The 22,764-nt window shown below is 39.8% G+C and overlaps 1 non-coding gene across 1 annotated transcript; it reads right to left on the bottom strand.

The window, feature by feature from the left end:
• Nucleotides 1-14,134: 14,134 nt before the first annotated feature.
• LOC127089614 (small nucleolar RNA R71) lies at nt 14,135-14,241 on the bottom strand. Its single transcript, XR_007791186.1, has one exon. It is a non-coding gene; the product is annotated as a small nucleolar RNA R71 (small nucleolar RNA).
• Nucleotides 14,242-22,764: the final 8,523 nt, after the last annotated feature.

Here is a 22,764-nt window from a genome sequence, read left to right on the forward strand (position 1 = left end):
TAAATGCCTATTCAGAGGCCATTCAATCAATAAAATCATGTTATTCAGTATATCTCTGTTTTCATTTTTATTTTACTGTTTTGTTTGCAAAAATGACGTCCGAATTTTTGATAAACATTGCATCATGAAACATAAGAGCTTTACAGGTACATGCTTAATAAACATTTAAAATTGCTGTAAACTTTAAGTGCTATGGATCGTCTAGTTAGAACAGGTACCCTCAGGGCATTTCCTTAAGGTTCCCAGCCGATGATCGCGAATGTTTTCCCCCAACAGTCGAAGTTGGTATCTTATCCCTGCAGAGCTGATCAGAGCATTGGATTCTTCGATCCCCAGCAGGCTCTCACTGCTGTACCTCCCCTAAGCGGTTGTTTCAGAATATACACTCCCCAGTAGAATTGACAGTGCCAGACTATATATCCCCAGCGGAGTTGACAGTGACAGACTGTATCTTCCCAGCAAAAGTGGCTGCTCCTCAGGGTTCGATGCCAGATCGATGATCTCGACACCAGATCCATGGTCTCTTTCCTTGCAGCAGAATCTTGGTATCGTATCGGTCTTTGCTTCCCCTGCTAAGTCGTCTCTCTCGCAGATTATGGTTGCCAGAACCACTATCGCTTTCCCTAACAGCAGGTTTTCAGTGTCGTTCTCTCCCCAGTCAGAGTCTCGGTATTTCGTCATTGCTAGAACACCGTGTGGCGGGTCATTTTCCCACAGAGTTCTTTGCACTGTGCATCTCCAACAGCCTTGTCAGGGTCCAGAAGATGGTGATCATTTCCCCAGCAGATTCCCTTGCCTCGGCTTGGCATTCTACCTAGCATTTCGCATCCCTGCATGTAGAATCATATTGCATTGCATCCTCCCAAATCGCGTAGCATTTCCATTTTCATGGAGCATTACGCCATTGAAAAATTCAAACATACGCATGTAAGCATAAAACATTCTCGGTATCCCAAGTGATAAGCCAGAAGTTGTTTCCAGTACTCAGGCTGAAGATTGTTCATGACTTACCTTTATTATCCCCAACAAGTGTCATTGGCCCATGCGCCGCCTCTATTATCTTTCCCTATTTCTGCCGATGCTGACAGGCATGAAGTTTTTCCGGTATTCAGACCGAAGTGGCATTCAGGCCAATTTTCCGATGTTCAGATCGAAGAAGTTTCTGACGTTCAGGTCGATGCAACTTGTGGCATTCAGGCCAATTTTCCGATATTCAGATCGAAGTGGCATTCAAGCCAATTTTCCAATATTCAGATCGAAGTGGCATTCAGGACAGTTTTCTGATGTTCAGATTAAAGAAGTTTCCGACATTCAGGTCGACGCAACTTGTGGCATTCAGGCCAGCCTCTCGGTGTTCAGACCGATATTAATAATCTCATATCTTCCGATGTTCAGATCGAAGTCATTTCCAGTATTCAGACTGATGAGCGGCATTCAGGCCATGGTTATTTCTGTGTTACCATTTATTTTGGTATCCAGGTTAACATTCTTTTTCGGCATTCAGACTGACTCTCACCGTACCAGACGGATTCTTCTTTCAAGACCACCTCTTTGCCGATTCTGACAGGCATTGTTACTTCATTTCACTTCAATGCAAATTTTCGGGCTTTTATTGTATTCAATCCGTTGATACCTCGGAAGTGCGAAAGCCGCTGCTATCTTCTTTTCGGGTCTCCAGTTGATTGAATAGGGGCAGCTGTAATACCTCAAAATTTTCCCCCCTCATTCTTGCATTCATTTTTAGGTCATTTAACATTTCATATTGCATTTCATCATGTCAATCGGAATTAGATCCAAGAAACTTGAATATCATCCAAGACACTTTGTGGGTCCTATCTGGGTGATCAGTCAACACAAGGGAATGGCTTGAGATACTTCCAACATGTTCAAATGGGGTTTATTCATCAGTCAAAACGTTAATCTTGAAGGAGCAAAAGTTTGTTCATGAACTGTCATGCTCGCTAGGCGAAGCCCACGCATTTTGAAAAAAAAAACGAAAAACTAAAAAAAAAAACTAAAAAAAAAAAACTAAAAAACGAAAATAAATAAATAAATAAATAAATAAATCTTGGACTTGGACCTCTCTCTTTTGAGCCCACAAAGTTACAAAAATCAGGTTATAAATTCCAGACTTCCATCTCCCAAAAAACCCGGGGAAAAAGATAGTGAGAGAAGAGCTAATAGAGTTCAGAGCAACCTCTAGAGACTGAAAGGAACTCATCTGAAAAGAGGCAATTCCATCTCATATAAACCCTCAGATTGCTTTGCAAACCCAACCGGGCAATTCAATTTCATTCGATCTCTCCAATCAGGTTTGCCCTATTTCCATTACTCTATGCTTTCAATTTGAATGCTCTGAATGTATGAGGTATTATCGTTAGGTTTTACATGTGGGCACATGTTTTAGTATGTATGTCATGTCTTGATGTATGGATCCTTGCCCCTGACTTTGAATTTTGATACCCTTTTGATGCATGTGTTTAACAAGAGGTTTAACCCTCCTACACTTGGTTGCTTTTTGTGAGCTTTTTTTTGTGAATTTTAATGGCATGATTCATGTGGTTACATTTTGATTTGGGGCAACTCTTGATTGCGCCCCATCTTATCACTCTAACCTGTTTGTTGAGTTTTTTGTGAGGGCTCACATGACTCCTGAAAGGATAGCTTGCTTGGCATTCCACTTTATTTGTGGGATACCACCTGGAGGTTTATTCCGATTACCTGTGCTGACTTGCTTTCTTTGGTGGTGCCAGCTTGAGAAATCTCTGGGTTTCTTGTGTCGTTAGTTGCTATTACTTCGGATCTTTATCCGTGTGGTACTTTTACATCTTTCCCGCATTTTACCACTTTCTTAGCTGGAAGACCTCAATAGGAGGCAATGTTTTCTTTTGTTTGTTTACTTTTGTGCCCAAAGACCTCCAAGGAGAGGCGTCAGTGCTAAAGACCTCCCTGAAGAGGAAATTGACGGATAAAAGGGATTAGTAATCAATCCCCCGTTATTCAGTGTGTCGTTCTTTATGCTCGCACTACATGTCGATGCTTCAGAACAAAAGCCCAAGGTCTTTTGTCCGGTCAGTCAGTGGAGAGGGTTCCACCTTTCTAAATCCCCACTTTTTGTCATGAGCTCACCCTGTCCAGGGTTAAGAGCTATGAGGTCTTATCCTCATTACCCTTTTGATCTGCTCACCCTGACGTTCAATGTCAGTGGTTAAGAGCCTATTTGATTACCTTTCCATGGCTTGTTTGTCGAGGTTGATATGACCCATCTTGACTAAAGCCCTACCCATGTATGTTTGAGCCCCCTTGTTGGCGTGTTTACTTTAAGATAGATGTTTTGTATGGTGTGATCGTCTCCCCATAGGGTTGCTAGGCTTCGTATAGTGTCCCGTTTGCATGTCAATTAAGGTAGCACTGTTCCTTCGTCTAGGACTTCCTTTTTTGCATGAGCATTCCTAAAACACCCCAACTCATTGATTTTTCTTCTCCTAAGAACACGTTTACCCCTTCTACTACAGGCGAGTAAGTCTCCAAAGGTCGAGCATCCGGTAGATTGTGTAGTTACATCGTTCATCCTAAAACACAACCCATAACCCGTAGTTAGCCGAACTACGGCTTGCTCTGATTCTCATTCCAGATGAGATACGTAGGCATAAGACGCGATGTCTTAGCGAGCACACTCCTCTTTAACCCCTAGGTAGCCGAGCTACGAAGACTCTGATTGTCATGTTCAGATGAGATACGTATGCAGTGGATGCGACATCTGTGCGAGTCATTTCCTTTTGACCCCCCTTTTAGTAAATAGTACATTAGATAAACCTACACCCTTTAGACAAGAACAACAAAAGCGGATCCCGTAGAGTACTACGGTTGCGTAGGGGTGCTAATACCTTCCCTTCGCATAATCGGCTCCCGAACCCAAGATTTGGTAACAAGACCTTGTCTTTTCCTTTCCTATTTTTAGGTTTACTTCGAGCGTTTCCTTTCCCACCTTTGGGATAAATAACGCACGGTGGCGACTCTTCTGTCATCTCTTTTCTCGCCGGTTGTTTTTTCGCATCTCCTTTTTCAAGTTGCGACAGCATGGTATTTGATGGAGTTGTTAATCAATATGGAAATGGCATTGGGGCAGTAATTATTACTCCTCAAGGCACGCATCTACCATTTACAGATAGGTTAACTTTCAAGTGTACAAACAACATGGCAGAATATGAAGCTTGCATTATGGGGCTTGAAGAGGCCATGAATCTCGAAATCAAATATTTGGATGTCTTCAGTGATTCAGCTTTGGTAGTGAATTAGATCAAAGGAGAATAGGAGACAAATCAACCCGGTTTGGTACCATATAGAGATTATGCGAGGAGGATTTCAACTTTCTTTACAAAGGTTGAGTTTCATCATATCCCTCGAGATGAGAATCGGATGGCATACGCTCCTGCAACTTTGGCATCAATGATTATGGTGAAGTATTGGAATGAAGTTCCCAATTTATCTGTGACGTGTCTTGATAGGCCAGCTCATGTGTTTGCTATTGAAGAGGTCAAAGACGAGAAGCAGTGGTATTACGACATCAAATGTTTCCTCCAAAGTAAAATTTACCCGCCTGGGGCATCTTTGAAAGATAAGAAGACTTTGAGAAGATTAGCCGGTAATTTCTACTTGAATGGTGATCTACTGTACAAGAGAAACTTCGACATGGGTTTGCTCAGATGCGTGGATAGACACGAAGCAGACTTGTTGATAACCGAAGTGCATGAAGGTTCCTTTGGTACTCATTTCAATGGACATGCAATGGCGAAGAAGATGTTGCGAGCAAGTTACTATTGGCTGACAATGGAATTTGACTGTTGCAAGTTTGTGAAGAAGTGCCACAAGTGTCAAATTTATGCTGATAAGATTCATGTTCCTCTGACACTTCTGAATGTTATATCTTCCCCATGGCCCTTCTCCATGTGGGGAATTGATATGATTGGGATGATTGAGCCCAAAGCTTTGAATGGACATCATTTCATTTTAGTAGCAATTGATTACTTCACAAAATGGGATGAAGCGGCATCATATGCAAATGTAACCAAGCAAGTTGTTGTAAGGTTTATCAAGAATCAGATTATATGTCGTTATGGTGTGCCAAGCAAGATCATTACTGATAATGGATCGAACTTGAATAACAATATGATGGAAGCTCTTTGTAAAGACTTCAAGATTGCACATCATAATTCTTCTCCCTATAGACCGAAGATGAATGGGGATATTAAAGCTGCGAACAAGAACATCAAGAAGATTATCCAGAAGATGGTTGTCACATATAAGGATTGGCATGAGATGCTCCCATTTGCTTTGCATGGGTATCGTACATCCGTCTGAACTTCGATAGGGGCAACCGCTTTCTCTCTTGTATATGGTATGGAAGCAGTGCTCCTCGTAGAGGTTGAGATTCCTTCATTGCGTGTGCTCATGGAAGCCAATTTGACTGAAGCTGAATGGTGTCAGACCAGGTTTAACCAGTTGAATATGATCGAAGAGAAGAGGTTAACTGCCATGTGTCATGGTCAGTTATATCAGCAGAGGATGAAGAAAGCTTTTGATAAGAAGGTCAAACCTCAAGTGTTCAGAGAAGGTGACCTTGCGCTCAAAAAGATTTTGTCGTTCAAACCAGATTCCAGAGGAAAATGGACTCCTAATTATGAAGGCCCATATGTTGTCAAGAGAGCTTTTTCAGGCGGTGCATTGATTCTTACAACTATGGATGGTGAAGAGTTCACTCGTCCTGTGAATGCAGATGCAGTCAAGAAATACTTCGCCTAAAAGGAAAAGAACAACTCGCTAAGTTGAAAACCCGAAAGGGCAGCTTAGGCAAAAATGAGCATCTCAGTGGATTGAAAACTCGAAAGGGCGATCCAGGCAAAAATTAGAGACATAAAAACAGAAGTAAATTCCCGATAAGTTGAGTACCCCACCTTGGGGCAACTTATGCAAAATTAGGGATTATGGCAAGTAAATGCATTCTGCTGATCTTTAGTGATTTTTGAAGACTTTGTTTGAGCACAAGGGTTGACGTCAGTTCATCCTCAGCAGCCATCAAAAACACAATGGATATCAAGATTTGGTAGAAGGATTAAGGATCATTTGTATTCAATGTAACCCTTTTCCATGTAAATTACCATTTTCAACTTTGTAAAATCTATGGAGTCTTGTCACTTACAGACTACCATCCTATTAAATAAAGTTGAGCTTTTATCCAATCGTTTCTACTCTTATTTACTTCAGCCAATAGTTTTAAATTTTTATTATGATCATTTTAAAATTAAAATTTTAAATCAAAATCATATTTTCTTTAAAATATAAAAGCAAAAACTTTTCCAAAGCAAGTAACAGTAATATCAACAGCATTTTAGTGAATAGCAAGTCCTTAAGTGTGAAGCATCTGAGGTTCCCCAAGTAGTAACTCTTCAGGTATCTCTAGGCATCAGTGTTGATTCATTTCGTCAGAAGAATGTTGTTATTCTAAGCTAGTGGATTCAGTTCCTCAGTGGAGTTCTTTCTGTTTCCCCAGCTGAGTTGATTGTTTCAAATCTCCAGTGGCGTGTCCTTATCCCCAACAGATCTTCGGCCTTCCCAGCGGAGTTCATATTTCCTCAGTAGGTAGATTGTCATCAGAAGATGTTTGATATATCCCCAGTAGATCGCTTTGGTGTCTCTACCAATCGTCGTATCATTGCTTCCGGTCAGAGTTTCCTCCTGGTTCCTAAGAAGCTTTTGATTCTTCCCCAGTAAGGTTGTCTCCCATTTTTATGGTGTTGACCTAAAATTCCTTACTATTGGATGAGTTTTCTCCTCAGCAGATCTCCTCCTTCCCCAGCTAGGGTTTGAGCTTTGGGATGTTGGTCTCTCTGTTTTCCCAGCAGTTTATGTGGATTGACCGAGGATTATACTGGTGGTTCAAATTCTTTGCGACACCCCTGTATCCTTCGTGAATGTTTTGTCAGCATAATCACCATATATACATATTCATATACATATACATATACATATACATATACATTCATATAATTTTTCATATTCTGCATATTTGTTTGGTTTGAGATTTTCATTCTCTGTTATGGCGGTACTTTATCCCCATACCAAATCTAGTGTTTGTCCTCTTTCAATTGTAGAGTGTCAGCCCCTAAGCAGAAAAGACTTTAACCTTTCTCTTTTTCCCCACTGAGTTTGTTTCCTTGTGGATGATTGTTATTTCAGTTTCCTCTCTAGAAAAATTTTCGGATGGAATTACTCCCCTTGAGTTATGTCCTCATTGGGTCGAGTCTTGATTGACCGTTTCCTTTCTAGCTCTTACCTAGATGGATGTTTTGGTCCTCTAAGAGTCTATTACCCAGTAACTGGTAATATTCTTCTTAGTTTGTGTTTGTTACTTTTTTCCTAATACCCAGCAAAAGTACTATTTTTCCTCCCTAGTGGAGTCCCCTGGAAGTATATCCTTGATATGTTCATCTTAATCAATGACGGGTTTTCTTCTCTTCGTTGGTCTTCTACGCAGTAACCGGTAATTGTAAATCCTATTGTTCCCCTTTAGCGGAGTCAATCCTTGATATGTTCACTTTAACCAGTGATGGATTTTCTCTTCTTTGGTATTCTATCCAGTAACTGATAGATGTAATCCCTATTTTCTCCCTTTTCAGAGTCTATCCTTGATATGTTCACTTTAACCGGTGACGGATTTTCTCTTTGATTGGTCTTCTACCCAGTAACCGGTAGTTGTAAATCCTACTTTGTCCCCTCGCAGAGTTTCATCCTTGATATGTTCATCTTAACCGGAGACGGATTTTTCTCTTCGACGGTTTTCTATCCAGTTTTCGATAGATGTAATTCCCCTTGTTGTTCAGTTGGTATATCCTTGATATGTTCATCCGAACCGATAACGGGTATCCTCCTTGACATCCCCAGGCAAGTCTATCCTTGATATGTTCATCTTAACCGATGACGGATTTTCTTCCCTGTCGAGTTTATCCTTGATATGTTCATCCTAACCGATGACGGATACTCTCACCTTTGGTCTTCTGCCCAGTAACTGGTAGTTGTAAATCCTATTTTCTGCATTTTTCCACAACAAGGCTATTCTTACCCGGTAACCGGTAATGAATGTACCTCCTGGCCTTTTGCTCAGCGAATCATCCTTGATATGTTCATCCTAACCGATGACGGATATCCTCCATGTCAGATCTCTATTGTCTCCTTACCTAGTAACAGGTGGTAGATAATAGATGTCTACTCCTCCTGTGTTGAAATTTTATTTTCTCCCCAGTTGAGTCGAGTGCGCATTTCCTTAGTGAAATCGCTTTTCCTGCACGAGTTGAATATTTTGGTTTTATCCTGACTTATATGCTGTTTTTGTTTCCCCGCCTGAGTCTTTCCATTTTATATGGATCCCCTCAAGTCCCTAGTAGTTTTAAGTCGTAGCCTGGCCTACACACAACTCCTTTTTACCCCCCAGAGTCTATGTCTCCCCAGTGAGTTTTCCTTACGGAATGCCTTGTGCTCCTGCGAATTTTCGGTCTCTCTGATTTCTTTTTCCCTTGTGGCAATATTTCCTCACAAAGCATTAACGTTTGCATTCATATCATATGCATCATGAGGTCTCTCAAGGACCAAAATTTGTTTCTCTATGTTGTTATTTAATCCCATTCTACTCAGATAGAATGTCCTTAAATAGGGGCAGCTGTAAGACCCCAATTTTAACCCTAAGATCCCTCATGCATTTCATCACAAGCATTAGCATTTGGATCATACCTTGGTATCCTCCTTACCCCTTGTTCATTAGGTTTGTTTTGGGAGAGATCACCAAGCACTTTGTGATTATATCATACTTGTATTTTATCATTTTTCACTAACCAAAATACCAAAAATATGTCTTTGTAGTTGTCTAACTCTTTTGTAGATAAGGGACATGATTTCCTTGATTCATTGATCACATCTAGGGTTTGAAACCCTCATGAACAAAGAGCACCATCAAGAATCAACTCAAGAATGGTTATAAGCATCATATATGAGTCCCAATTGCTTCTACAGATTATATTGATCAAGTTTGCTTCAAGAGTTTGAGGGTGATTTGCCTTGGAAACCCTAGTTTGACTAGGTATCTTGAGTAACTTCTCCAACAAGCTATCTCACCAATTGATCAAATTTCTCAAGGGACACTTCAAATTTCATAATCTTATGCATATATGATCTACCATGAGCCAATAAAGTTAAGAGAATTGGAGATTAACAAGTTGGTTGATGGTGGTTGGCCAAATGGATTCATCTGATCAAAACTGGGTCTCCCTAGACCCTATCTCCTACAATTTTCTCCATATAAAACTTTTTCCAAGAGAAAACTTACGCTAAATGAAAATATAAACAACTTTCATGTTGAGACCTAGAGTTAGTTTTGCTTAGAAAATCATTTTTTGTGTTGAAACATTATAGGTCATTTTGTTTAAACCCTAATTTGAAAGTCAACTTCCCAAGGCCATAACTTGCTCAATTTTTATGAGATGAAAGATTTATAAGTTGCACAATCAAATTAAATATATATACTTCAACTTTGGTGTTTATAGTGAGAGCTAATTCAACTTCTTTGCACATGTGATATGAGGCTACATTATAGGTCACTTTTGACATATACCATTGATCAAGTGATTTTGCCAAACTTCAAAAATGCATAACTCTATCATTTCAAATCCAAATGACATGAAATTGGTGACCATTTTTAAGGTGTTTGAGAGAGCTACAACATTTATGAATCCAATTTTCTCATTTGAAGCTCCCATAAAAAGTTAAGCAAGGTGGAATATTGAGACATGTGGCTTGACACTTAGAAAATTTTCAATATGTCAAAATTTTTCCAAACTTCCACCTCAAATATCTCCAAGTTCCAAGCTTCAAATAAAAAAGTTTTCAACATCAAACTTGTTCCTCTTGATCTCACTTTTCCAAAGAGCTAAAATGCATGCATTTTGGATGAGAAATGCATAGGTTGCACATGGCTTAAACAGGATGGTATCATGTGTCATGGATCAAACTTCGAGTATCAATGTTTAATTGCCTTGCATTCCAAGCTTGCTTCAACGTATCTAAACTTCAAATTTGGACTTTCAGCAATCATTTGACGGGCCTATGCGCACCCATGCAGCTGCTTACATCACTTTGCCAATTTTGGAAACTTGAAAGGGGCGTGCAATTATCATTGGAATCTTCTATAAATTGAAGCACAATTGCTCATAATCAAGACACACATTGTACAAGCTTTGATTCCCCACAGAAAACCCTTCACATTGAGAGGATAAACCTGAAAAATTCTGTTGAATTTGAGCTTGAATCTCCACTATTTTGGAATTCAATTCTCCAGGAGTCCGTTGATTCTAATTCATTCCTTTCCTCTTCTACAAGCATGTCGAGTGAAGCAAAGCACGATTCAGATCAAGATCTAGCAAGCTCAGACCTCATTTGAAGGTATTTTGCAGAAAATTTGATCTCTTCGATTCTCCTTGTTTCTTGCTCAATTCTCTTTATTATTGTGGTTGCTGAAGTCCTACCAATGTAGGCAAGGTGTTTGAGTTGTTTTGATGATGAATCGAAGCAACTCAGATCATGAACCTCATATTTCAATTCCACATATCTCTCAATATAGTTGGAATTAGAAGAAATGGAGGTGATATTCGTGCTCAGTGATGTTTTCTCTTTAAAATCATGTCCTTATTGTAGTGGGGTTTTCGTTACCTTTAGGTTTATTGACTAAACCAAAAGTAAACATACAATTCGAGTCGCCACCCCACTTTTATTTGTCCAAAGGAAAGGCTAAAAAGCGAACAAAAGCCAAGGTAAGAATTTTTTCAAATCAAAAACTAATATAAATGTCAGAGATCTAGGTAAGGGGGTTGGTTATGAAATGGGAAGGTTTTACACACCCAAAACATCCTTAGTACTCTAAGGGAACCCTTTTTGCAAATATGTGTTGTAGGTTGGTATTTATGAAAATATATGCAAAGTTTGGAGGGATGAGAAGAGAATAGATTATATTTACAAGTTTGTTTGAATGGATCAACCCATTGCCTACGTACCATCACAAAGGAGGATCAAAACCTCGTAGTTCGGGGTAAAAATCACAAAGATTGGTGAATTGGTTTGATCAAAAGCCTTAAGGTCTTTTGTTATCAAAGGGAGAAAACTCAACCTAAACCAACAATCCACCATGTGAGAAAGGCTTCAACATACTAGTGAGGGGTTAACCCTATAATAAGTATGGAAGACTTATAATCCAATCACTAAGGATGAGGTGAGATTTACATCAACCACTATGATAACTCAAACGTATGACTAATGTTTTTGAAAATATTTTAATAAGTGGCCATTGGAACCACAAAACAACTTGAAATGGGTTATATTTACAAGTTAAATTTATTTACAAAATGAGGTCAAAGATGGATTATAGTTTATTTACAATGAGTATTTATGAAAATATTTTGAAAAGTCAAAGGCATAAGGCCTGGGTTTCTAGTTTGAAACAAAGTCAAAGTTTGAAGAAAATATTTTTGGCTTGGGTTAGAGTGAGGAGAAGAAGAGAAGGGCTAGTCCTAAGGCATACAAAGATAAGAGGGGAAAGATAAACCCTTGGAGTTCCTTTTTCTTGAAGTCATAGAGATGACTCAAGATGCTCCTTTCCTTTGGACTTAGCACACAATCAAGCAATCAAACAATTTAGATTCAAGCTTCTAGGATCTCCATTTGACTTGTCTCTCTTAACTTGGCTACTCATGACAATGGTCCTCCTTTCACAATCTCAAGATGGAATCTGATACCACTGAAATTTACCGTATTTTCGACTCTGATTTCACATGCATTCTAGTTGTTTTATTGTTATTTTGTTATGTTATTTCTATGTTTTCCTTTGTTTTCAGGTTTTTACTTTAATCGGAGCCCCGATCGAGAAAAGGAGTGAAAAAGAGCTAAAAAACCCTAAAATTCAGCATTTTGTACTTGTGGTTTACCCCATGGCTGGCGCCATAGACCTTGCCATGACGTGTCCAAGCTCAAATTCCCTCAACTTCCACGTTCCCCACTACTTCCACTAAGGCACCACAGATTGGCCTTGTGGCAGACGCCAAGGCCTTGTGACGGGCGCCACAAGAGGAAAAGTTTTCCCTCCCATTTTCAAGTTGAAGGGAATCCTTGTCATTTCCATCTTTTTACTTGCTTATAAATAGAAACTCGAAATCACTTTTTCAATCATCCAAACTTAGAACAGAGGCAAACTCAGAGCAACTTTGTTTCACTTAGGCATATATTCAGTATTTTAAAGTGGTAATCGCTTCGCATTGGAGTGTTACCACAATTGTGTAATCAAGTCTGTGATAGAGTCTGTAATCGAGTTTGGAGCACTTTGGAGGGAAGTTAATCCTGCCGCCATTTTCATTTCCGCTTTGCAATTTATTCAACCCTCCGATTGGAGCAGGTTTATATTATTTGTCTTTATCTTATTTATTTTCTCGCACTCGCTTTAAATTATTTATTTCCTCGCACTCGCTTTAAATTATTTATTTCCTCGCACTCGCTTTAAATTATTTATTTCCTCGCACTCGCTTTACTTTTGTTTATTTTCTCGCACTCGCTTTAAATTATTTATTTCCTCGCACTCACTTTACTTTATTTATTTCTCGCACTCGCACTACTTTCATTTACTTTCCGCACTCACACTACTTTTATTTACTTCCCGCACTCGCACTACTTTTATTTAAATTAATGCACTTTTACTTTACCATGTCTAACTAAATCTATAAGGTTAGATTGTAAGAATCGTAATTGAACCGATAATCCATACAAATGTTCGTAGAAGCATTTAAGGGCTATTTTAACTTTCAACTTAAGTTTTCCCGCACTTCAATTCCGTTGGGTAAGATCGAAAGCCGTCCAATGTCTATTTAAACTTAATTGTTTTTAACTATTTCAAAAACAGCGAAAGCGCTTTGTTTAGTTCATTAGGAGTCTTAATTTAAGAAGAAAAGAGATTTTAAAACTATTTTCGGACGCGTTTATAAGTTTAGAGTCTGGTTCGTGAGAACCTCTTTCGGTTAAGAAATCCAGGTTATAATACTTTTCAACTTAGTCAAGATACTATATTTCTTAAAAATAGGTTTACTACTCTAACGCAATGCGCGCCTTTTTATAAGTGACAATAAGAGGGTTTGATTAGGGAGTACAACTCGGTTCTGAATACGTGAAAGTGACAATTCCTGTTAAATTAGTTCTTTTCAAAGTAGAAAACATTGCCCATAAGTAGTTCTATTAGCAAGTACTTGGATTATTAATTGATTACGTGAATTACATTCGACCCTGTCTTTATTAATTAAATTTATTTCAATACTTTACTTTTCATCGCACACTCTAAAAACACCTATTTCGATTGCCTTTGATAAACACCATAACAATAGATAACGATATATTGACACTTGGTCTCTGTGGATTCGACAATCTTTTATATTACTCTGACGCGATCGTATTCTTGCGAAAAGCACCGCATCAAGTTTTTGGCGCCGTTGCCGGCGACCAATTTCGTCAAATTTCATTTTCCTGTTGTTATATCGTTTAGACTTAGGCTATTTCCCGCCGGTCAATGCGAAGAACTCACAGCACCGGAAGTTTAAGTTTAGTATACCCTCTGGCGGAACCTGAACATTACGCTCGTGCACGTTTATTCTTTCATAGAATTAAGAGAGCTATGGCCGAAGATCAAAACCAAACACCTCTTAAAGATTTCGCTCAACCATCAAATGAAGAACCTAGTTCTAGTATAGTAAACCCAACCATCCCAGCTAATAATTTCGAACTTAAACCATCCCTATTGCAACTAGTGCAACAGGGACAATTCGTAGGTCTCGCTACTAAGAACCCAAACCAACATTTAAAATTATTTCTTCAATTAGCAGACACTTTTAAAACTAATGGAGCTTCTCCTGAGGCAATACGTTTAAGATTATTCCTTTTTTCCCTCAGAGATAAAGCCCTATCATGGTTAGATTCCCTTCAACCCAATTCCATTATGACTTGGGATAACCTTAGAAGAGTATTCCTTGCTAGATACTTTCCCCCGAGTAAGACCGTCGTTCTTCGAAACCATATAACTAGATTTACCCAAAACCAAGGAGAATCGCAGTTCGAAGCTTGGGAGAGATATAAAGAGTTGTTACGAGCATGCCCACTTCATGGTTTAGAAAATTGGTTAATCATTCAAACCTTCTATAATGGACTTCACTATAACACGAAGATGACCATCGACGCTGCCGCAGGCAGTGCTCTGATGAACAAACCTTATCCTGAAGCTAGTGCCCTCATCGAAGACATGGCTCAAAACCATCAATCATGGGGAGTCGAACGAGCAACAACTGAGAAGAAGGAAGCCCAAGGAGGAGTGCATGAACTAAGCTCTATAGACATGATGCAAGCTAAAATGGACGCATTAGCCCTTAAGGTCGAGCATATGTGCATAAACCCGAATACTGTAGCCGCAGTTTCGTCGGATTGTGAGATATATGGAACCAAAGGACACCAATCTGCAGAATGCAGTCTATTAAACGAAACCCACTCTGAGCAAGTGAACTACACCCAAGGGAAGCCATACTCGAATACCTATAACCCTGGATGGAGGAATCACCCAAACTTCTCCTATAAAAACAATAACCCTATCCAAAATAATGCACTTCCGAGACCTAGTTATCAAGCCCCAAGATCAAATCAACCTATGCAACCTGTACCACCAAAGCCGAGCCTTGAGAAAATTATGGAAAATTTTAGCACCGCTCAAACCCAACAAAACAAAGAGTTCATGAACCAAAACATTCATGTTAACGAATTGATTACCCAGTTAGGAACCAAGATTGACCAAATAGTTACTCATACCAAGATGCTTGAAACCCAGATCTCTCAGGTAGCTTTAAACCAAGCCCCTCAGACTACACCTGGAGGATAATTCCCTGGACAACCTCAACAAAATCCGAGAGGACAAGCCAATGCCATTACCCTACGAAGTGGGAACACTTATGATGAGCCACCAAACCCTAGATTGAGTGAACCCGAAACTTCTAAGGAATGTACCAAACCCATAGACGAAGTAAAGGAGCCAGAGGAATCTGAAAACCAGGAAGGTCGAGAAAAAGGAGAAGAACCTAAAGACAAAACTTACGTACCACCCCCGCTGTATAAACCACCTATACCATATCTGCAAAGACTCAAACAAACCCAGATCAATAAACAGTATCAAAAATTTATTAAAGTTATAGAAAAACTTCATGTAGAAACCCCATTCACATAAGCTATCACCCAATTACCTTCTTATGCAAAGTTTCTCAAAGAAATCCTTACCAACAAACGTAGACTTGACGATCTGAAGCCTTTGGAATGTAATGCTATTTTCGAGGACAAATTAGCAAAGAAAGATAAAGATCCTGGAAATTTCTCCATTCCTTGCCTTTTGGATAATCATGTCATCGAAAAAGCTTTTCTAGACTTAGGAGCTAGTGTGAGCCTAATGCCTTTAGCAGTTTGTGAGAGGTTAAACTTAGGAGAATTACAGCCCACTAAGATGTCACTTCAGTTAGCCGATAGATATGTTAAATATCTGATAGGCATTTTAGAAGATGTTCCTGTTAGGATAGGTCAGTTATTTATCCCTACTGATTTTGTTGTCATGGACATCAAAGAGGACAATGATATATCAATCCTTCTAGGTAGACCATTCTTATCGACTGCAGGAGCCATAATAGATTTCAAGAAAGGAAAGTTAACATTTGAGGTAGGTGACGAGAAAATAGAATTTATACTTTCGAAATTTCTTATGGCACCTGTGATGGGAGACTCGTGTTATGCCTTAGATATCATTGATGAATGTGTTAGAGAATTAGAATGAAAAGAAATTATAAAAACAATCAAGTTACCATCAACTCTCATAAGGGAAGATAATGACTTTAAGAAACCCTACATCGATGATAACCTTTACGAATGTTTATCCCTTACCCCAGATCCTATGCCATGCCCTAAGAAACCAACCTTAGAACTTAAGGAACTGCTCAAGAACCTGAGATATGAGTTCCTCGATGAAAAGATGAACCGTCCAGTTATAGTCAGTGCTACCTTGAGCCAAGAGGAAACGAACCAACTTTTAGACGTTTTACGAAGATATCCCTTAGCCTTAGGATATAATATCTCTGACCTGAAAGGTATAAGCCCATCCGTATGCATGCATCTGATTTCGCTCGAAGAAGATTCAAAACCCTCCAGAGACCATCAGAGAAGAATAAACCCATTAATGAGTGATGTTGTAAAAAAGGAAGTTCTTAAGTTACTTGAGGCAGGTATCATCTACCAGATCTCGGATAGTAAGTGGGTGAGCCTTATGCATGTAGTACCTAAAAAGGGAGGCATCACAGTCGTGCAAAACGATAAAGGCGAACATGTAGCAAAATGATTAGAAGGAGGATGACGGATGTGTATAGATTATAGAAAATTAAATAAAGCAACTAGGAAGGATCATTTCCCTTTACCATTTATAGACCAAATGTTGGAGCGTCTAGCCAGACACTCTTACTTCTGTTATCTAGATGGATACTCTGGATTCTTCCAAATACCTATCCACCCTAAAGATCAAGAAAAAACCACCTTTACATGCCCTTATGGAACTTTTGCCTACAGACGAATGTCGTTCAGCCTCTGTAATGCCCCGACTACTTTCCAACGCTGCATGATGTCAATCTTTGCAGATTACCTAGATGGTACCATGGAAGTGTTTATGGATGATTTCTCGGTTTGCGGATTTGATTTCCACAATTGCCTTGTTAACCTTGAGAAAATCCTAGAGAGATGCGTGGAGGTGAACCTCGTGCTAAACTGGGAAAAATGTCATTTCATGGTAACCGAAGGAATAGTTTTAGGACATATAGTTTCTGAAAGGGGTATAGAGGTAGATAAAGCTAAAATAGAAGTTATAGAAAACCTAAAACCACCAAAAACCATCAGAGAAGTCCGAAGCTTTCTTGGACACGCTGGATTCTACCGACGTTTTATTAAGGACTTCTCCAAAATAACTAAACCTTTAACTGGACTTTTAATGAAAGATGCTGAATTCATTTTTGATGAAAAATGTAATGACGCATTTAATCTTTTAAAGCAAGCGTTAATCTCAGCACCCATTATGAAACCACCTGATTGGTCAGAACCTTTTGAGATAATGCGCGATGCTAGTGATTATGCAGTTGGAGCCATTCTAGGACAAAGGAAAGATAAAAAATTACATGCCATTTATTATGCCAGTAGAACCCTAGATGCTGCCCAACTTAACTAAGCAACAACTGAAAAAGAATTACTCGATGTAGTATTCGCTATAGACAAATTTAGATCTTGTCTAGTAGGAGAAAAAATTATAGGTTACACCGATCATGCTGCCATTCGTTACCTATTAAGTAAAAAAGATGCCAAGCCCAGGTTACTCCGATGGATTCTATTACTACAAGAGTTTGATTTAGACATAAGAGATAAAAAAGGCACTGAAAACATAGTAGTCTATCACCTTTCTAGGCTAGAACATCTAAAATCTGAACTAGTACCCATAAATGATGATTTCGCCTATGATAGACTGATAGCTAGAGTAGAAACCATTGAAGATAATAACCTAGATCCTAATGAGCACCCCCAAAATTCTTTATCAATAAGTAACGTACCTTGGTATGCAGACTTCGTTAATTACCTAGCTGCTGATATAGTACCCCCTGATCTTGACTACCACCGCAAGAAGAAATTCTTCCACGATGTGAGAAACTTCTATTGGGATGAACCGCTCCTTTTCAAAAGGGGTAAAGATGGAATTTTTCGCCGTTGCGTTCCAGAAGAAGAGGTAAATAGTATTATTGAGCATTTCCATTCTGCACCATATGGTGGACATGCGAGCACCTCTAAGACATACGCCAAGATTCTTCAAGCTGGCCTATTCTGGCCTACCATGTGGCGTGATTTCTATGCTTGCATTGTCAAATGTGATAGATGCCAACGCACTGCAAACATTTCAAGGCGTGATGAAATACCTTTAAGAAACATTCAGGAAGTAGAACTCTTTGACGTATGGGGTATAGATTTCATGGGACCTTTCCCACCATCCTTAGGGAACAGGTATATCTTAGTAGCCGTAGACTATATGTCTAAGTGGATTGAAGTTATAGCTGCACCCACAAACGACACTAGGGTAGTAATCAAATTATTTAAAAACTATATATTCCCTAGATTTGGAACACCATGTTTAGTCATAAGCGATGGAGGATCACACTTCATATCGAGAATATTTGACAAACTTTTAAGAAAATATGGAGTTAGGCATAGAGTAGCAACACCATACCACCCACAGACTAGTGGCCAAGTAGAAGTATCTAATAGGGAGATAAAACAAATCCTAGAGAAAACTGTTTCTATTTCTAGGAGAGACTGGTCTCAGAAGCTTCAAGAAGCATTATGGGCCTACAAAACCGCTTTCAAAACCCCTATAGGAACTACTCCTTATCAACTAGTTTATGGAAAATCCTGTCACTTACCGTTTGAATTAGAGCATAAGGCCTATCGGGCCATTAAAACTTTGAATTTAGACTACCTAGCCGCTGGAGAAAAACGTACCCTAGACATTCATCAACTAGAAGAACTTAGGCAATCTGCCTACGAGAATGCAAAAATATATAAAGAGAGAACAAAAGCCTATCACGACAAAATAATAGTAAAGAAAAACTTCAATATAGGCGATCATGTTCTCCTTTTCAACTCTAGGTTACGACTCTTCCCTGGAAAGCTACGCTCAAGATGGACTGGCCCATTCGAAGTATCCAAGATTCTGAGATCCGGAGCCGTGGAAATCAAGAACGATACTTGTAGTCCATTCGTTGTAAATGGACAAAGACTGAAGCTTTACGAAGGAGGAGACATTCCAGCATACTACTCAAGCCACACCCTGATTGATCCACCAATCCCTACTACTACAAGTGTATAAATTCTAATCGTCAAGCTAATGACGTTAAACAAGCGCTGCATGGGAGGCAACCCATGGTTTTTCTTTCATTTTACTTTTTCGCATTTATTTTATTTTATTTTATTTTTATTTTGCATCGAGACTAAAAATTTGAATGGTTTGCATTTTCAGGATCACTTTCTTAACTTTTACAGGATGCAGGATTTCGATGATATGCACGTGGCCTATAGAGATAATGCTCAGAGAGAGCGCTACATCGCTCTGTATCAGTGCCCTATGGAACCCACACGTTATCCTGATCAGCATTGTATGGAGGCACTGGGTATCGAACCGAGTATCTGATTCCTTAGCCACCAGCTTCACTGGGACGAGTTTGCTGATGACTTGAGTAACACCTACAGGAACCTGACATTGGAGTTCCTGAGTTCATTCGACTATGACCCATACTCTGGACCAGATGGGTATGCTGCTTTCAGGCTCTTTGGAGTTGAGTACTCTTTCAGCCAGAAAGAGTTCGGCGACCTATTGGGCTTCCAGACCACTCCTGATGCTATCCCGGAGACACCTATGGGATATTTTCTGGGTAAGAAGGTTGAGAAGTTTTGGAGTGATACATCAGGTGGCGGAAGCCAGGATCCATCTACGCAGCTGTCTCATGTTATACATAACCCCGCCTTTAGATACTTTCAGATGATATTGGCACATTCCTTCTTGGGAAGACCGGATGCAGAGACATTACTGAGTGAAGAGGAGATCTTTCTACTATTTTATGCATCATAGTCTCGCCCAGTAGCATGTGGGAACTTTTTGTTATATAGTCTCAGCGGTGTCTCTAGATCTACCGAAGGAGTCATCCATGTGGGCGGAATCATCACGCAGATTGTTGTCGCTTTAGGTCTGTCTCGCAAGTTGTCACATCTCCGGATCTACTGTGGGTACACTACCATGGACATCGACTTCTGTTTGACCAGAGGGTTGATGAGGAGAGCCTCTTTCCACCCATGTCAGTTCCGATTGCTGGTCGACAGCGAGGCTATCCACTATTTCACACTGCCAGATCCTATGATGACCAGTGTGCATGATCCAACGAATTGGAGTTATGCTCCAGAGGGCCAGGGAGAGACCGTCGAGGAGCCGAGATCACCACCCATTGCTGAATACACGCCTACACCACCATCTCCCAGGATCACTGTTTTCTCTAATAATCTTTCATTACAGACCCCCGACATTCGCACTCAGATTGCTGAGTGTCGTAGAGAGATCGCAGAGCTTAGACAGGAGGTGACTGACCTCACTTTACAGATAGGAGTGTCTGATCTCACCCATGCTACTGAAGCCGACTGTCTATATCAGGAGATCACAGAGCTCATGCAGGAGGTAGCCATGCTCCGTGGATCCTCTCAGGAGGACGACATCCCTACTATATGATCTCACCATTTCATCTTATTTTATCTCTTTTTTTTCTCGTATTTACATAACTCATTTTATATTATCGCATTTGGAATATTATATAAACTACGTCTATACATTGATATTTCTATTTTTATCTATATATGTCTTATGTTTGTTTTATTTGCAATTTTTATTTTTAGTTGTTTATTTATTTATTAATCTAATATTTAATTTTTGTTTTATTTTTTTACTTCTATAAAAAATTTACGCAAGCCAATGACACTAGGAAATCACAAGACAAATGCTATCTGGACCCCTCAAAGCCAAAAGACAAGAGAAGCCCAAGCCAAAGGACCAAAATCCGGCCCAACCAGATTTTGCCTTGTGGCGCCCGCCATAGACCATGTGGCGCCCGCCACAGTGTCTGTAAAAAGTCGGGGCAGAACCCCTTTCTTCACCATTTTCACACCTTACAACCTTCCAAACCCATTTTTCCACCTTGCAAAAACTTCCTTGAATCCACAAAAAGCTCATACCTTTCTAATCACCACATCGTACAAATCATTTTTCCGATTTCCATTTTCATTTTCATCCGTCGGATTTCGTAAAAATCCAACCTTTTCACATTCCACTTCATCTTCTTCGTCACTTTTCAAGAGCTACACAAATGGAGTTTAATGGATTCATTCTTCGAGGAGGGAAACCGGGGGATAGACAAAGAAAAATCATCGAACAGTTGTAAAATCGGGAGATCCTCCCGACAAGGTATGTTGACGAAAACTGTCTCTACACTTTAGGTATCTATCATAGCATATTTCATTTATTAGATAACTTAGGTTTGCATAATTTCTTTTCCAACAAAGAACCCACATATGAGCGATTGACAATTGAATTCTTGAGTTCCTTAATTTATATTGTCAATCCTAACACTGCTAGCACAGTTGGTACTGTCAGATTTAGAATGTTTGCTGTTGAATATGAATTCAGTACCGACGAACTAGCCAGCTTGTTAGGAATCCCTCATGGGGATGGTGCTATTTGTGAGGCCCCTTTGGATTCGGAGTGGTCAGTTGAGGTATTTTCCTTCTGGGAGCGTTTATCAAACACTTCCATAAACTCTTTTGAAGGAGTTCTTGCCTCAAATATCCATAACCCGGCCATCAGAGTTTTTAGATATCTGTTGGCATGCACTATTTTTGGCCGGGAGAATCCAAATAAGGTTAATGCTAGAGAGCTTCTATTTTTTCAAGGAAGCCTCACAAATAAACGAATTAATTCGGTCCCGTTCATGCTTGCTCATATGACTTTAACTTTGAATAAAGCGGGACCGATTTCTTTTGGTGGATTGATTACGTCTATTGCTCGGGCACTTAACCTGAACAATGAGATGGCTACCCTAGACCCCTTACCTCCTCGCACAATTAACCTAAAATTTCTAAGAGACATGAAATTGTGCCGTTTGAGGAGAGAAGGAGGCTATATGCTTATGGTTCATGGTGTAGCCATCCCATCTATTGTTTTACCTTGCACTAGACATACAGATGTACGAGATGAAAGGAATTGGACCTACGCTTTAGATGCTCCACCTGTTTTGGGTCCTCTTCCTCCTAACATTCCTGATGAGGAGGGACATGACACTGATGATGAATATGATCGGAGAGAGATCTCCCGTACCCCATGTGTCCCCCCATCATCCTTCACCACCACACACCGCACCATCTTCCTCCTCTGGAGGTACCACTCCTGGATTTTATATTACGGAGGAGATGTGGTGTGACCACATGGATAGAGAGCAGAGGCATGACGACCTACTCTCTACCATCCAACAACAACTGGCGAATAACATGAGCTTCATGCAAGAGTCGCAGCGGAGGACAGACAGGTCCTACGCCACTGTTCTACATTCCCTGCAAACGATCACAGATACACAAGCCCGTTAGCAACACCACCACCGTCAGCATATTGCTCCCATAGAGAACACTCAAGGTTACATTATGGGTAACCTTCGAGAGGTGAGGACCGCTCAGGATGCCCTGCAGGCGAGGATGGATCAGAGAGACCTTCGTCGTACCCAATCCCGTCGTCCACCTCAGGATGGCGAGGGCACTTGTGGTCAGCAATAGGTTGTCAGGTAACTCTTCCCTTATCTTATTTCGAAACATTGGGGACAATGTTCGATTTAAGTGTGGGAGGAGACTCTATTGTCTTTTCTTTATTACCTTTCTCGTCTTTCCTTTATCGCTTTTCTTTGCTGTTTTTAGATAGTTTATTTATTTTTATTTCCTTTTAGTTGTTTATTTTTCTTTTTAGTATAATGCATGAGTCTGACGAGTCACCAAATATAG

Source organism: Lathyrus oleraceus, chromosome 5 (genome assembly GCF_024323335.1).
Source record: "Lathyrus oleraceus cultivar Zhongwan6 chromosome 5, CAAS_Psat_ZW6_1.0, whole genome shotgun sequence".
Lineage (NCBI taxonomy): Eukaryota > Viridiplantae > Streptophyta > Magnoliopsida > Fabales > Fabaceae > Lathyrus > Lathyrus oleraceus.